We start from the raw sequence: 14996 nt of genomic DNA, 5'->3' as shown, positions 1-14996 counted from the left end.
GACTTACAGAATGGAATGAATGAAGATGGGCTGGGGAGATAGTATCCACAGAGAAATAAACCCCAAGCAGCCCTTGATAGGCCACCAGCACTTGCCTTTGCCCTGGGCAACCCAGGGATTGGTGGATGGGCCAGTGCTCTGGGCTTGAACTCCATGTGGTGCTGGCCCATGCTGGGGCCTTGCTGGGACAGGAGGGAGCGCTGGCCTCCAGTCTGTGTGAGGAAAACCCTTTCTTTGGGTGGCCTCTCCCCACCACACCACAGAGCCAATCAACATCTGCCTCTCTTTTCACCGGCTCTGGGCTCTTCTCCTTTCATCCATAATCACCATGTTACAGAAAAGGACACTGAGGACCAGAAGGGTTAAGGAACTACCTAGGGTCATCCCGCTGGTAAGTGGGGCAGCCAGGATTTGAACACATGTTTTATTCCACGGTCCTTCCCCCACCATGCTGTACCAGCCTGGACTTTAAGGCCCTACCTGCCACTCCAGACTTGTCCTCTGCTCCAGTCAACAGATCCTGGACTGACCCACTCGTTCTTTAGTTTGCATGGTTCTGCACATCACCCCCTGGAAATGTCCAACTCCCAATGCTACCTCATCCCCCCATCCCTGAGCTTCACTTCAATTCTGTGTACGGAGGGCCTTATTTTATGATAACCTATTTCACTGTTGTGGAACACTGATGCCATTATAAAAAAAATAATAATAATGAAAAAAACAAACCCATTGCGGTAGAGCAGTATCTGACTCATAGCAACTCCCCCTGGGTTTCCGAGGCAGTATCATAGCTACTCCCCCTAGGTTTCTGAGGCAGTATCACCATGGAAGTAGATTGCCCAGCCTTCTTTCCAAGGGGTGGCTGGTGGGTTTGAACTGCCAGTCTTCTGGTTAGCAGTCAAATGCCTTAGGCACTACACTACCAGAACTGCTTGCTGATTCCATAGTGGTTTGGCAAGTTATATGTCAAAAGAAACTGCTAGCAACTCAAGAGTTCTTTCCAGGAACTCCCAGGCCTCTGGCCTGCCTGACTCCCTCCTGGGGCCTGGGACGCGTCCAGCAATATTATTGGGCCCCTGGCTCTGGCACAGAAAGCTTGCTCTCTCGCAGCCTCTGAGCCATTAGTGGGAACCTGACCTGCAGTCCTGAAAGTGCAGACAGGCAGAAGGCACGTCTTTCTGGCAAGTAAATGAGCAGAGTCGACATGGCTGCATATGACCACTAGGTGGCGCTGCCGGCCCGTTGCTCTGGGTCAGGCACGCAGCAACTCCACCTTGACCATCCCGCAGGGGATGCAGCCAGAGCGCACCATTCCCCCGACCCCATTCCCGCCCCAAGGAGGAGACCACAAGGTGTGGGAACCTAAAATACAACCACCGGCCGTGAGTCAAGTCTGATTCATGACGACCACAGGTGTATCAGAGTAGAACTATGTTTACAGGATTTTCGATGACTAGTTTTTTAGAAGTACATCCCCAGGCCTTTTTTCCAAGGCACCTTTGGGTTGGCTCCAATTTTTAGATTAGCAACTGAGCCCATTCACTGTATGCTCCACCCACCAAACCATTAAGTTGATTCCAACTCATAGAGACACTTTAACCACTCTGCCATCAAGGTCACTGCACCACCCAGGGACTCCTTAAAGTGCTATATGTTGTTGTTAGGTGCCATCGAGTCAAGTCTGACTCATCACAACCCCACGTGACAGAGTAGAACTGCCCCATAGGGTTTTCTAGGCTGTAATTTTTAAGGAAGTAGATTGCCAGGTCTTTCTGCTGAGAAGTCGCTGTAGTGTGTGTTTGTGTGTGTGTGTGTGGGGGAGGGGTTTCAAACCACCAGCTTTTCGTTAAGCAGCCAAGTGCTTGACCATTGCACCAGAAGGGCTCCTGGCTACCTGGACACAGTAGGTGCTCAGTAAGTAATCTTTGAATGAACAACCATTCTGGGAAGCTGCCAGTTGGTATAGATGAGACTTTTCCACTGCTATTTTATGAACCAAGAAAGCGAGGTCAGATAACAGCAATAGTAACAGTAATCAAAGGACACCTGGTGGCACAGTAGTTAAGCACTCAGCTGCTAACTGGAAAGTCAGAGGTTTGAATCCACCAGCTGTGCTATGGAAAAAAGACCTGGCAATCTACTCCCATAAAGATGACAGCCTAGGACACCCCTATGGGCCGATTCTAGTCTCTCATATAGGGTCACCATGAAGCAGAATCAACTCTACAGCACACAACAACCAAGGTCACTATTATTGGCTCTCATAAGGTTCCTATGCACAGGGCACAACATTTCGCACACTTTATTCTTCATCCTGCTTAGTCCTTGCAGCAATGAGGCAGGTGCTTTATTACTTTGCAGGTGAGGATGTTAGGGCTTACAGAGACCTGTTGACTTGCTCAAGTCACAGTTAGTGGGATAAACAGGAGAACTAGGGTATGGACCCGTCTGCCCACACCTGAGCAACCTGCTTAGTCCTGTGGCCTAGAGCGCTGGCCCTGCTCTGGGTGGGCCTTGCAGACTCAGTGGGCCCATGGAGGGCTGTCCTCCTGGCTGTGAGCCTGGCCAAATCTTGTCCTGCTCTGGCATCCATCTCCTCCTCTGTGGAAGGAGCATCTAGGGAGTTCCAGGTGTGAGAGTCAAGGGGTGGCCATGCCAGGCATAAGGATGCCCTTGAATGCCCTGCATCATCCCAGCAATGGCTGCACCACCTACTTCTACCCACCCTGTTCCTTCCCCCTTCTCTCCAGTCTGCCAAAGAAATCATGACATGGCTACCCCTCCTCTCCCAATAGCCAGTGAAAGACCCAGTGAGGTCACACAACAGAAATTATCTGTATCAGCTTAAGAAAAGCCTCTTCTTGAGGCAGCGCCTGTAGCAAGTTTTCACAAGGACCTGGACAAAGACATTTAGTGTGGAGCTGGTGGGGGGCTTGTCCTCCCAGATGGGGATTTGGGGATGGGCCTTAGTTGACCTACTGTGTTGACTTGGGTTATGCTGGGGAATCTCTAGAGAAAGTGGAGGCCCCTCCAGGATCATTCAGACCCTGCAGGCAGCAAAGTGGGTCTCAGAAACCAACTTCAAGAAGAGCTGCCCAATCAGAGAGTGGGATGGTGAGGGCAGGAGGCAGATCCCACGTTAGAGCAATAGAGCTGCACAAAGACTCCTGGACCACATTGCTCAGAGAACTAGAAGGGGATCCCGCTCCCAGAAGGGAACTATCACGTACAGGATGTTTGACAATGCCAGGACCTGGCTGAATATCTCTTACTTCAACACCTCTCACCTCGGCTGTGTGAGTGGGTATCTGCCGGAGTCTGAGGGGCCTGTGTGAGAGCCAGGGCAATCCAGACATCCAAACAAGACCCAGATAATAACTCTTCATTAAAGGAGGTGGGGGAAATGGACCTATGGAAAAAAGGGACATCTTTGCTTTTTTAACACTTTCAAGAGGTCTTTTGCAGCAGATTTGCCCAATGTGGTAGTTAAGGCTATGTGTCAACTCCGCTGGGCCAGGTTTTGAGTGGCTGGGCGGCTGGACGCAGTGATTGACCATGATGAAACTGGAAATCAGCTTCAGGTGGAATCTGCTGCGGCAGCTGCGTAGCCGCCTTAGGGAGGTGGTCACTTCCAGTGTATAGGAAGCTTTGAGAAAGGTCTCTGAGCTTTGTCACATGCTTCGATCCTGTGTTTATCTGAGTGTTTATTCAGCAGCCTTCCGTGTTGTCCACTGACCTTGGAATTATTCTTGGATTTGAACCAGTGGCCTGCCATGTTGTCTGCTAATCCTGGGACTGTATCATAAACCACACGGTTTTCTCTTGTTCTGTTTGAACTTCTAGAGATCTTAATCTATGTACAGGTTCTGCACAAGCAAAATTAAAGCTTCGGAAATTCCCATTCTTCAAAAATGTTATCCATTAATTTTGTTATGAGCCACAAAGTTGAATGCCTTTGCATAGTTGATAAAATACAACTAAACATTTTGATGGTATTCCCTGCTTTCAGCCAATGATATCCCTCATTCTGAATCCAGCTTGAATTTCTGGCAATTCCCTGTTGATATACTATGACCACTGTTTTTTAAGTATCTTCAGCAAAAATTTACTTGTGTGTGATATTAATGATACTGTTTGATAATTTCTGCATACTGCTGGATCACCTTTCTTTGGAATGGGCACAAGTATGGGTTTCTTCATTGGTTGACCAGGTAGCAGTTTTTCAAATTTCTTACCATAGACAAGTGGGCGCTTCCAAAATTGCATCCATTTGTTAAAACATCTGAATTGTATTCCATCAATTCCTGGAGACTTGTTTTTCACCAATACCTTCAGTGAAGCTTGGATTTCTTCCTTCAATACTATCATTTAATGTCTTGCCTACAGAATCCTTCAATATTGCAACTGAGGCTTGAATTTTTTCTTCAGTTCTTTCAGTTTGAGAAATGCCATATGTGTTCTTCCCTCTTGGTCTTAGAACCCCAGGTCTTTGCTCATTACCACTTACCTGCCAGTCCGAGGCGGTATCTCTATGGGAGTAGATTGCCCAGTCTTCCTTCCAAGGAGCTGCTGGTGAATTTGAACCACCAGCCTTCTGGTTACTGTCAAGTGCCTTAGGCACTATGTCACCAGAGTTCCCAAGTTGATGCATTGTTGTTGTTGTTGTTGCATTAATAAGGTAATATTTGCTACTATAACATCCCTCTTTAAATTTCAGGGGCTTAACACAATTGAAGTTTACTTCTTACTCAAAAAAGACCAAAATAGTTGTTCCTTATTGGTGTGGGGCTATCTCCCAATGGTAATTCAAAGATCTACGTTCCTTCAGTCTTATGTCTCTTCCATCTTTAACAGGTAGCTCCCCGGTCATTGCAAAAGAGAAAAGTGCAGGGAGGATAGACTTTTGGAAATTTTTACAGCCCTGGCCTAGAGGGAGTCTACCTGTGCCCCATTCTAATGGCCATAACTCAAAGATATGGCAACCTAATAATAACAAATGAAGATGGGAAATGTAGTTTAGTGTGGGCCCTGGAGGAAGAGGAACTGTCAAGTTCTAGCCAAATCCTATGTCATTCAAACTATTTCAGATAATTGTAAAAGATTGAAAGCCCCCTAATCCGATGTGTAAAGCAAGCATGGCCTTACTCCCCAAATTTGATGACGATGGTACCAAAACAAATAAGTAAATAAACTGAAAGGCTGGGAGCTGCTGTTGGGTTGGTCCCCGACTCATGACGACGTCATGCACAGCACAAGAAAACACTATCCAGTCCCGTGCCATGCCCGGATTGGGCTGCTGTGATCGTAAGGTGTCCATTGGCTGATTGCAAAGGCTGATCACCTGTCCTTTCTTCCTAGTCCAGCTTAGTCTGGAAAGCTCTGCTGAAACCTGTTCAGCATCATAGTAACAAGCAAGTATAGGTGATGACTGCTCCAGGTGTATTGGCCAAGAACTGAACAATAGAGCAATAGACCTGGCACTATTCCATCACAATAGTCTGGCAGTAAGCTAGTTGCTACCAAGTTGATTCACCTCATGGTGACATCATGTGTGTCAGAGTGAAACTGTGCTCCATAGGGTTCCCAGTGGCTGATTTTCCAGAAGTAGATCACCAAGGCTTGCTTCTGAAGTCTCTCTGGGCTGACTCGACCCTCCAAGTATTTCATTAGCAGCTGAGGACATTCACCATTTGCACCACCCAGGGACTTCGGTCCGGCAATAATCCTGGCATAATTTGATGGAGTTACAAGTTAAGAAAATGATAGTGTGGCTATGCTGGATCCTAGGAGTGGGAGAAAGGGGATGGACACTGACAGAGTGGGCTCTACAGTCTTTGGGAGTGGCTAGATGTGGGGTGGGAGAAGAAGGTGAGAGGCCAGGATGACTCCCAGGACCTTGGCTTTTCTGAGGAGATTAATAGCATTACTGTTGCTAGCTGAAAGACTGACAAAGGAGCAAGAAATTTGTTTTGAAGATGTCAAGTGGTTTCAGGCACAGACCCTGGAACCAGACTGCATAGATGTGAATCCTAGCTCCACTGACCAACTGTAGGGACCTTGGGTAGGTCATTCACCTTTTCTGTGCCTTGGGGGAAGTACGAGTACCTACATCACAGGGTTGTGAGAATACACAGTGATAATCCATGGCAGCCTGGAAAGTAGTGAGTGCTCAACAGTATCAGTCAACATCACCATTCTTACTATCATTGTGCAATTTGAGAGGCTCTGTAGGCAGCTAAAATGAAAGGAGGCTTGGTTTGGAAGACAATGCTCAGCCTGAGAGCTCAAGCCTCACCTAGTGGGAATGGGCAGTGTAAGGAAAAGAGAAACGAGCTACAGGAAGAAACTTGAGAGTCATGTTTGAGGGAAGGCTACTCAGAGAAAGTAGTAGGACAACCAAGAGCAGAGAGGGACTCCAAACGAAGAGAGTGGTCAACAGTGTCCAAGATGAAGGAGACTTCAACAAGATAGGACTCAAAAGTGTGCCCTGAGACTTACAGAGGTCCTTGGAATGGGACTGATCTGGGTTTGATCCTGGCCATTTATCAGTTGTGCAGTTTTGAGCAAGTACTCCACCTTGGTGAGGCAGTCCCTGGAGGAGGGGTGAGCAAGGAAATCCCACCATGGTGTGTTCAAGGGGCGTGGGAGGGAAATGATAGAGGGAGTCCTGGGAATGTAGGTTTTGAACGTAGGCTCTGAAAGGAAGGGGACAGAGGGCAGTTGGTGCAGAGTGAAGGCCTTCACAAGGTGGATGAGATGTGAGCATCTGCTTCCAGGAAGAACTGGGTGAGAGTTTAAGACACAGAAGAGAGAGAAATTGTGTGATAGGACAATCTCCTTCAGGAAGAAAATTCCCCAGACCACATAGCTGTGAAGAGGAGGAAGGGCACAGTCTCTACCGCAGGACCACGTATAGAAAATCCAGAGGAACAAGGTTTCAGCATGAGTTTCTTCTCATACTGAAGGGGCTTCAGGAATAATTTGGAATTGATTCCATGGGATCAGGGACCCAGGTTCCTTCTATTTTTTTGCTCTAGCATAAGTGATCTCTAAACTCAAGTTGGGAGCTCTGGTAGCATAGTGCCTAAGGCACTTGACTGCTAACCAAAAGGCTGGTGGTTCAAACCCATCAGTCACTCCTCGGAAGGAAGATGGGGCAATCTACTTCCGTAGTGATACTGCCGCAGAAACCCAAGAGTCTGACTCAACAGCACATAACAACAACAACAAACTCAAATTTACCTCACATCCAATATGACTGCTTCTGTTCCAGCCAGCATGTCCACATTCTAGCTAAAGAGGGGGAAAGGGAGAAGGATATAACTCCCTAAGGAAAGGACTCAGACACACACGGATCACTCTCACACCCCATTGGTCAGAACTTAGCTCACGGCCACATCCAACTTCAGGGAGGCTGGGAAATGTAGTCTTTATTCTGATGGCCGTTTAGCAGTTATCACTGAGTTGATTCCAACCTCACATGTGTCAGAGTAGAGCTGTGCTCCACAGGATTGTCAATGGCTGATTTTTTGGAAGTAGATCACGAAGTCTTTCTTCCATTGTGTCTCTGGGTAAACTTGAACCTCCAACCTTTCAGTTAATAGCTAAGCATTTAACTGTTTGCACTACCCAGGGACTCTGGTGGCTATTTATACAGCTTAAAACTTCCTAAATTGGACAAAGGGTACTTGGATAAATGGGTATTTGGGGGCTTGGGTGGTACAAATGGTTAAGCGCCCAGCTGCTAGATGAAAGGTTGACTGTTCAAACCTGCCCAGAGGTGCCTCCAAAGACAGTCCTGGTGATCCACTTCCGAGAGATCATAGCCTTGAAAAACCTGTGGAGCATAGTTCTCTGCAGACACGGGGTTGCCATGAGACAGAATTGACTCTACGGTGACTAACGACAAATTGCCATCTTTGGTTATAGGCAGTGGAGAATGAAAGGGAATTCAGTTTGATAGTTTCTATTTTTTTCCCTGTGAATTATGAGACGTCCCCAGCTATGTAATGTGGTTGGAGAGTTGAGGACGGGACTTATGGTTTTAAATTCTTACCAAGAAGAAAGGGAAGCAGGACTGTCTTGGACAAAGACTTGCCAAGTGGTCCTGGAGTAGCCTGTGTGTTGAGAGCAATCTGCTCCCTGGAGGACCTCCTCCCACAGGATCCACGTGCTGGAGGGCAGGGCTGGCACACGATGGGGCTCTTCAAAGTGAGCTGAGGGTTGGGGGTCTGAGGATCTGGATATGTGGTAAGATGTCCAGGTGACAGACCCTGGGGTCTGGGCTCTGCAGGAAAACCAGTGCAATCAGGAGAGGGGAGGGTGGGTTTGGAGAAGGTGACAGCAGTTCCCTTAGGATGTATCCTGAGTTCAGAAGAAAGCATTGGGAGATCAGAGCTGGTAAGCAGAGGTGGGATGGTCCAGGATATGGGTGACCAAAGTGAAGTGTATGTGAAGGTCCCAGGGGGTAAGGTGCCAGGTGACCTTCCCAAAGGATGCTGAAGTCCTCCAGAATAATGGCTGACCTTAAACAGGGAAGGAGGGAGCAGTGTAATTCTGGTACCAACTTCTTTGTAAATAAGGGTCATCAGAGTGTTTGATGATGCCATGACTACTGATAACTTCCTCAAAGAAAGACAAGGTTTCATACAAAGGTAGAAGAGCAACAGTGGCCGGGAGGCTCAGGGGGGAGTTTGAGGAGCCAGTGTCCTCATCCCACACCAAGAAGGTGACTAGGAGAGCAGGGTCCTCTCTGGGGGTGGTTCCTAATGGAGAAGGTATCTAGGAAGGGTTTCAGGAGTCAGTGGTGGGAGGATAAGTTAGGAAGTTGGGGAAGGAGATCCAGGGAGAGGCAGGTGGCTGATGATGCTTCCAGTTGCAGTCTGGGAATAAGAAAAAGAGGAGATGGAAGTAGCTGGCCCCAGAGTCCCAAATGATACTTTGGAGTAAAGTGGCATTGAAGCCCAGCTGATTATAGTCTAGCTTCTACTCACAGTCCCTACTTCCAACTCAAATAACCCATTCCATCTTTTCTCAGGAAGTTCTTCCTTGTGCCAAGTCCCCACTGTCTGCTGATAATTGCCTGTTTTGTGCCCAAGGCCCTGAGAGACTGAACTTCTCTATCTGCCTTGTGGTGCCCCCCAGCTGTCCCCAGATGGAGAAGGACTTCTCTAGTGTCCTCAGCTCTGCAGAGGACATGGAGCAAAGGAGAATGGGACTCTCCCTGCCTTTGTTTTGATGCTAATGCCATTCAAAATTTCATTTGCTTTTTGAACACTAGCATAGCAATTAAACACACAGTCTATGTAAGGTTGAAACCCTTCTAGCCACTTATCAGCTGTGCGATTTGAGCAAGTCCTCAACCTACAGGGACCTCAGTTTCTATATTTGAACAGTAGGGATGGCCAAACCAAACCAAAAGCACTGCCATTGAGTTTAACTCAAAGCAACTCTATAGGAGAGTAGAACTGTCCCACAGAATTTCCAAGGCTGTAAATCTTTAAGGAGGCAAACTGCCTCATCTTTCTCCCATGGAGCAATTGGTGGGTTCAAACCAGTGACCTTTTGGTTAGTAGCTCAATGCTTTAACCACAGTACCCCCAAGCTCCTATAGTGGGGATGGCAGTGGGGGTTTATTTATCTCTCTCCTTTTGAAGGAAGCCTTTCAAATTTAGAAATCTGCAACATTGCCTTTCCATCCATTTCTCCCCATTGTTTCATTTTGTCTACTAGGTAATGGCAAAGGACTTTGGCAGACATCTGAATATATGGTGAGGCATTTTTTCTGAGCTATGCCCTCCCTCATATCCCCAGCTAGGAGCCCTGAGTGCACTTGCCCATGGTTCAAGCTGAGGTTGGGTAGCTACAAGAGGGTTTCTGATGTGATGCCTGTGGTAGGTTGTGTGTCAACTTGGCTGGGTCATGGTTTTGAGTGTTTGGCAGGTGGATGTAGTTATTCCCCATGACGAGACTGAAATCACCTCCATGGTGGAACCTGCTGTGAGCAGCTAAGTAGTTGGCCTTGGGATGTGGCCTGCTTCCAGTATAGCTTTGAGGAAGGTTTCTAGCTTTTTGGCACATGTTGGTTTCTGCATTTGGTTGAGTCTTCATCTTCAGCTTCTAGGCTTGAACCAGTGGCCTGCCATGTTGCCTGCTAATCTTGAGATTGTGCCGTCTTACCCACTGACCTTTGGTTCATCAGCCTCAGCAGCCAGCAGCTGCCTGACTTAGGAGAAGCCCTCAGATCCAGTGGCCTGGAAGAAGAGGCAGAGCTGAAGCCCAAGGTTGAGGGGCTTTCACCCAGCCTCTAGAGCCGGCACTCTGAATTTGGACTTCTGGCCTCCTAAACTGTAAAAGAGCTCTGGTAGCATAGTGGCTAAGACACTTGCCTGCTAACCAGACGGCTGGCGGTTCAAACCCACCAGCCACTCCTCGGAAGGAAGGTTGGGCAATCCTACTTCCGTAGTGATACTGCCTCGGAAACCCAAGGAGGGGTCGCTATGAGTCAGGTATGACTCGACGGCACATAACAACAACAACAACAACAAACTGTAAAAGAATAAATTCCTATTTGTGAAGCCATCTACTTGTGGTATTTCTGTTATAGCAGCACTAGAGAACTAAGACAGTGGGCTCCAGCCCATAGCCATGATCCCCAAGGAGCAGGCCAACTCTCCTTCTGCTGGCATCTGCCCTTTTTCAGACACTCAGGTGACTCTTCTACTGCCCCTCTGGTCTTGGAACTTCCATGGAACTTCCTTCCTTAAGGGAACCCTCCCCGCCTCCCTTCCTTCCCTGCTCTCTATGTCTCAACACTTGGTTGGTGGATGCTCTTACAATCAGATTCCTTGCTGGGGGTGGCTGGTGGTGATGATGATAGCAGTCTTAGGAGGTGGCTCAAAACCTTAGGAAACAGCCGCCCAGCCCCAGCCCAGTCAGAACCACTCCCAGGCTGGGCACGTTGGTAGAGGCAGGGTAGGGAAGGAGGCATTGTTGGGGAGGCCTGGCCACAGCTGCCGGACTGGGAGGCTGGCAGGCCTGAATAGCTTCACAGCTCTGTGCTGAGCTTGCTGAATGGGGTCTTGGCCCCTCCCTGGCGGTGGCCCGGAATAGATGACATTTTCATTGCAAACTAACAAGGGGAGAAATCCAATTACCTCACAAAGGGACTCCCAAAGGGGCCTCACAGCCTCAAGAGAGAAGGGGAGGGGAAAGAAGGAGGAAGGGGGCTGTGTGTGTGTGTGTGTGTGTGTGTGTGTATAGGGAGGCTCCCAACCAGGACAGGAGAGGGACAAAGCCCTCAGTCCATGGAGGGCAGGGAGAAGAGTCACTCAGTACAAAAGGTGGAGCTGGGGACTTTAAATGCATTCTCAATGGCTAGAGGGTCTGTCTGGGGAGCTGCAGGTCATAAGAGGCACTGGGCAGGAGGGTCTCCTCCCTGGTGAGCCACCTGGGTGGTGCAGGAGAGACCCCAGCTCCCTGCGGACAAGACCCATCTCTCAGAACCATACTGTGTCCCCAGATGACAAAGTCACATAAGACCAGGGTCCTCCTGACTTGAGTCATACCTTTGCCATACCCACCTAAGCAATTAATAATTTTCTTTGAACTTGTTTACTATAAATTAAATAAGTGTTAGATTAAATTACATATTATTAAATCATATCTTTTTTTTTTTTTTTTAAGCTTATATCCTAATTGCAAACAGAAAAGTAGAAGCTAATTCTAAAAAGAAACAGAATTCAAATAACGCAGTGCTGCTAAACTTCAGCAAGGTATCAGGCTGACCAAAGGCTCCCCAGCTCCAGGCCTTGCTCTCCAAAGGGTATTGGTGTTGTTGTTATGTGCCCTCCAGGAGACCGGACTCATAGCGACCCAAGATAAAGACCCCTCCTTGGGTTTGTGAGGTGGTGTCACTACAGAAGTAGATTGCCCAACCTTCCTTCTGAGGAGTGGCTGGTGGGTTTGAACCGCCAGCCTTCTGGTTAGTAGTCAAGTGCCTCAGGCACTACACTACTAGAGCTCCTCCAAAGGGTATTGTTGTTGTTGTTGTTATGTGCCAGTTGAGTCAGACCCCACTCATAGCGACCCCTCCTTGGGTTTCTGAGGCAGTATCACTACCGATAGTAGATTGCCCCATCTTCCTTCCGAGGAGTGGCTGGTGGGTTTGAACCGCCAGCCTTCTGGTTAGCAGTCAAGTGCCTTAGGCACTATGCTACCAGAGCTCCTCCAAAGGATATTAGCAAGTATTAATAGCAAATCAAGGTTTCCAATCATCTCCTAATCCAGGAGGATTAAAAACGGAATGCATCTCTCCCCAGCCATTCAAACAACTACACCGAGCAAGGCTGTGCCTCCAGGCCCTCCTGCCAGGGCCCTCAAGACTGTGGGTGTGGCCGCTTCACTGCCTTAAACTTGGTTGCCCAAAAGTTTAGTTCTCAGCTCCTCTTTCTAAAAATGGCGGCAAAGTGGGGATTATCTACCAGTATTGAACTGACCTCTTCCTCCAGCAGAGTGAAAATCGCTCACTTTCTGGTGCTCTGTGATCATTGGTGTCCCAGAAGGTGTTAGGAGGAGGAGGGTGGTCTGGGGCAATGCAGGGAAAAAGCTCAACTTCCCACTCTCCCTCCCCCTTCAGGCCTGGGAGGAAGGGCTGCAGACCCCTTTGGGAGGAAATGAGCATTCACTTCCTCCATCGCAGCCGAAGCTAATCGACCTTCAAAAGCCAGCCAGCCTGGAGGCCACACAAATCTCCCCTTTGTGGCTCTCTCCTTATACCAAGCTAATTGAACTTTTCTGCCCACATGGAAGGTGTCCCTGAGGGGTGCAAATTGTTAAAGTGCTCTGCTGCTAACAGAAAGACTGATGTTCAAGTGTATCCACAAGTGCCTACGAAGAAAGGCCTGGCTATCCACTTGCAAAAACTCAGCCATTGAAAATCTTATGGAGCACAGTTCTACTCTGATACACATGGGTCCCTATGTGTAAGAATCCATTGGAAGTCAACTGGCAATAACTGGCTCCGACAGAGAAAAATGGGAGTTTCAGTAGATGCAAAAACATCCCTAGGGACATTGTGATTTTAGAGACGCCTCTCCAATGCCCACTCCAAACTGGGGGCATTGCTTGTTTCTCCTTTCTCATAGAGGCTTTGTGGTGAACTTTGGCCCCATGAGAGTTTAGGCCTCAAGGATGGAACAGCACTGACATGCCCCCCCACCTTTTGGGAAATTCAGGCAAACTGGGAAGATGGAGGGAGGGGCAGTGCTTGATAGGGGGTGTGGCCTAGAGTTAGCCCAGCCCACACATCATCAAAGGCCAATCTAAGACCACTCTGAAGTTTTGGCAACTTCTGTCTCAGGCTTAAGCTGCTTTCCTGAGACTCACTGGAAGACTCAGGAAATGCAAGCCTGATCCAGAGACTCAAGGGCACCTCGGTCCTCAGTGGGGTGGCTTAGCCCCTCAGGTTCTTGGGAAGGGTGGCGGAAGGGGTGGTCTGGGTGGTCTTCACAGGCTGAATTAGTCAAAGAAACATAGAAAAGATGAAAAGAGAATAATAACAACTATTCTTTTCCTGGGGAGCTCTGGTGACATAGTGCTAAGGCACAGTGCATTGTGCCGTTGCTGCACATTCTCTTCCTGGGACACTATTGTTTCCCTGGCCTCCTTCTGTCTCTCAGAGTACTTGATGTGAGTCTTCCTATGGGACCCAACCAGTCTCTCTGCTATTAAGGGTGTGTATATATGTAGATTCCTGCCCTCTGCAGTCCTGGTTCAACCTTGTTGAATGTGCCTAGGTTTCTTTCTTGGCCTTCTTATCTATAACCAATCTCATTGTTTTAATAGCATCCCTTCCCTTTCTAGGTTGTTGTTAGGTGCTGTGGGGTTGGCTCCGACTCACAGCAACCCTATGTACAACAGAATGAAACACTAACCAGTCCTGTGCTAGCCTCACAATCTTTGCTATAGTTCATCATTGCAGCTACTGTGCCAATCCATGTCATTGAGGGTCTTCCCCTTTTTCACTTACCCTCCACTTTACCAAGCATTAGATCCTTCTCCAGGGAACAGTCCCTTCTGACAACATGACCAAAATAGGTGAAAGGAAGAAGTCTGGCCATTCTCCATTCCAAGGACCATTCTGGCTGCACTTTTTCCAGGACACATTTGTTTGTTCTTCTGGCAGTCCATGGTACTTTCAGTATTCTTCACCAATACAACTCAAAAGCATCAACTCTTCTTTGGTCTTCCTTATTCATTGTCCCAGCTTTCTAATGCATATGAGGTTATTCGAAATACTGTGGCTTGGGTTGGGCACAATTTAGTCTTCAAAGAGACATCTTTGCTCTTCAGTACTTTAAAGAGGTCTTTCAGTAGGTTTGCCCAGTGCAATAAGTTGTCTGATTTCTTCCTGCTGCTTCCATTGATGTTGATTGTGGATCCAAGTAATATGAAATCTTTGACAACTTCAATCTTCTCTCCATTTATCGTGATGCTGCTTATTGGTCCAATTGTGAGAATTTTCTCTTCCCTTGTTGTTGTTGTTGTTGTTTGCCGTCGAGTCGGTCCCTTCCCTTACAACTCCTAAATTTGTATCTCCATCCCTGACAAATCTCATGACCTCTGGAATATATTCATGTAGACATCTGAACTCAAATATAGAACAGGTCATCAACTAAACTTGTGTATCCTCCAAACCATTTCTTTGCCTTGAAATTTCTATCCCAGACTCCCATAGTGGAAACTCTTGGGTCATCACTGATTCTCTTCTGTTTCTACACATCTTATCTCCCTCTCCATCCAAATCTTGTTCCACTCAATTGTCACACTGCCCCAACATCCAGTTGCCAAAGCAATTTTGCCTCTTAAATCTCTCTGTTTCAGCACTCTTCTTCAATCCACAAGTCTCTATCATCTCACATTTTGCTGTTGAAGTAAATTTCCAACAAGTGTCATTGCTCACAGTCTTTCATTTGCAATCAAGGAGAGTCCTCCAA

The sequence above is a fragment of the Orycteropus afer genome, unplaced genomic scaffold (assembly GCF_000298275.1).
Source record: "Orycteropus afer afer isolate SDZICR_OR568_19922 unplaced genomic scaffold, OryAfe1.0 scaffold00070, whole genome shotgun sequence".
In the NCBI taxonomy this organism is placed as follows: domain Eukaryota; kingdom Metazoa; phylum Chordata; class Mammalia; order Tubulidentata; family Orycteropodidae; genus Orycteropus; species Orycteropus afer.
Note: the sequence above shows the minus strand (reverse complement) of the source record.